Here is a 2,397-nt window from a genome sequence, read left to right on the forward strand (position 1 = left end):
GGGTTTGAACTGCCAGCCTTCTGGTGAGCGGTCAAGTGCCTTAGGCACTATGCTACCAGAGCTCCTATATATTATATATAGATAATTATAATTATACTGTAAATATTATTTTTACCATTTAGCTGCCATTAATTTGGCTTCTGATTCATGACAACCTCGGGCACAATCCCTATGATGAATTACAGATCAGACTATTATAATACATAGGGTTTTCTTTAGCTGATTTTCAGAAGTAGATTGCCAAGCCTTTCTTCCTCATCCATCTTAGTCTGGACGCTCTGGTAAAACCTGCTCAGCATCATAGCAACATGCAAGCCTACACTGACAGAAAGATGGTAGTTGCACATAAGGTACATTGGCTGGGAATCAAACTTGGGTCTCCTGCATGGAAGTGAGAATTCTGTCACTGAACCACTGCCCCTATGTACTATGTATACTGTTCTAAAACCTGACTCATTCTCCACTAATTAACATATAGTTAATACCTTTCCATGGTCCACAGAATATTTTGTAATGGCTACAAAATAAAACTGTATCATAACTCACTATTACTGGACTTTGATTTTAAAAGGCATCCAGTTTTTCACGATTATGTATAAAGTTCACATCAACATCTTTGTAACTTAAATCTTAATTATTTTCTTAGGCTAGAAGTAGAATTGATAGTCAAAGAGTATGTACATTTTTATGTTTTTCTGAACGAGTGTGTTTATCCTCTGGCCAGTTAACAAGAGTGTTAGTTTTTCTAGACCAGTGTTTCTCAGTGTGGCTATACATCGGAATCATTCAGTGTCCTTTTAAAAGCAATATTGCCTAAATTGGCTCTCAGAGACTCTAATTTTGTGGATGAAGGATGAGACCCAGAGTCTGTAATTTTCAAAAGCTCCTCAAAATGATGTTCATTTGCAGTCGATTTGACAGGTAAAAGTGGTATTTCATGATTTTAATTATATTTTTCTTCTGAAATCATTTCAGACACTCAGATTTGGGAGAAGTGGCCCCGGAAATAAAAGCATCTGAAAGAGGAACAGCTTTGGCCATTGCAGGTAAAGCTGGAATATGGGCCTACTTGATAGCGGTCGGTTTGATTTTGTTTGCTGAAACAGGCATTTCTTCTGCCCCATTGGCATTCTGGGTACTAGCAACACTCTGGGCTGGGGATCATGGATGTCAAAAATAAATAACCTTAAAGCTTTTGTTTTTCTTTTGCAGGAAGATTCAATCTAAGGGTCTTTTAAGCATCTCTTATACAGGCAAACTAGCATTGTTTTTAAACAGATTATCTGGAACCTAATACCCTAATTTGAGCATAGGTAGCTGCTACCCTGGGTCAGATTTTGGGCAACTGTATAGTTTTATCTTTTACACAAGAGCACTTTTGAAGTGAAAGAGGTGTTATATTGCGATCCCCAATTGCCATCGAGTCAATTACAACTCATAGTGACCCTATAGGACAGAGTAGAACTGCCCCATAGGGTTTCTGATACTTTAATCTGTACAGAAGCAGACGCCACATCTTTTTCCTGTGTAACAGTGAGGGTTCTCGAACTGCCAACATTTGGGTTAACAGCCAAGTGCTTTAACCCCTGCTCCACCAGGGCTCCCTTATGACCAGGGCTCCCTTATGGTTGAATAGCAGGTATACATTGAAATTGTCCCAGGACAAACTGGGACCTGTGGTCTTTCTGGTCATGGGCCTCACTGGTTGTTTTTTGTCTCTTTGAGGATTTAAGAGGGCTGTGGCTAACATTCACAACTTCATCTTTAAAGTGTGGGGCCAGCAATCCAGACCTTGTAATTTTTCTTAGTAACTCATTTATCTTTCATTAATTCAGTGCTTCTCAAAATGATTGTGTTCTATTGGATATTAATAATGTTATGCAGGGGAGGAGGGAACCAAAATATGCAAGTGGGTATGATTCAACAAATTTTATTTTATTATTTATTCAAACAAATATTTATTAATCACCTGCCATATGCTGGCATTGTTATGGGCATTGGGAATATAGTAAATAATAGTAAAAAACAATCTTTGCCTTTGTGGAACTTACAGTGTGGAAAGTAAATACTATGGGGATTCTTGCCCAATTGGTTATACTCATAGCAAAGTCAGGGTCAAGCAGTAATTGCCCAAAGCCCTTCAGTATCTCAAGATCTAGAATTGTGCTGTCCAATAGGATGACCATTAGGCATACAATTTTAAATTAAGTAAAATTAAAATTCTAGTTCCTGAATCACACTAGCCATATGCAAAAACGGCAAGGAGGCCACATGTTCTGACCTCCTCTAATCCCACAAGAGGAAGACAGGATTACCAGCAGTAACCCAAGGCCTATTCCTACAAGGCCAGACATGCTGCCTCCCTCCAGCCCTTTCTCCAACCGTTCCTCCCAAAGC

General features: G+C 39.0%; 1 protein-coding gene across 1 annotated transcript in view; it reads left to right on the forward strand.

The window, feature by feature from the left end:
* The first annotated feature begins 653 nt into the window (after positions 1-653).
* LOC103199780 (up-regulator of cell proliferation-like) overlaps positions 654-2,397 on the forward strand; it is an 89,485-nt gene continuing 87,741 nt past the window's right edge. Inside the window, exons 1-2 of the mRNA XM_007944132.1 lie at positions 654-673; positions 976-1,046. The gene's annotated coding sequence lies outside the window, so the exon portion shown is untranslated. The remainder of the gene's footprint in view (positions 674-975; positions 1,047-2,397) is intronic.

The sequence above is a fragment of the Orycteropus afer genome, unplaced genomic scaffold, assembly GCF_000298275.1.
Source record: "Orycteropus afer afer isolate SDZICR_OR568_19922 unplaced genomic scaffold, OryAfe1.0 scaffold00121, whole genome shotgun sequence".
In the NCBI taxonomy this organism is placed as follows: Eukaryota; Metazoa; Chordata; class Mammalia; order Tubulidentata; family Orycteropodidae; genus Orycteropus; species Orycteropus afer.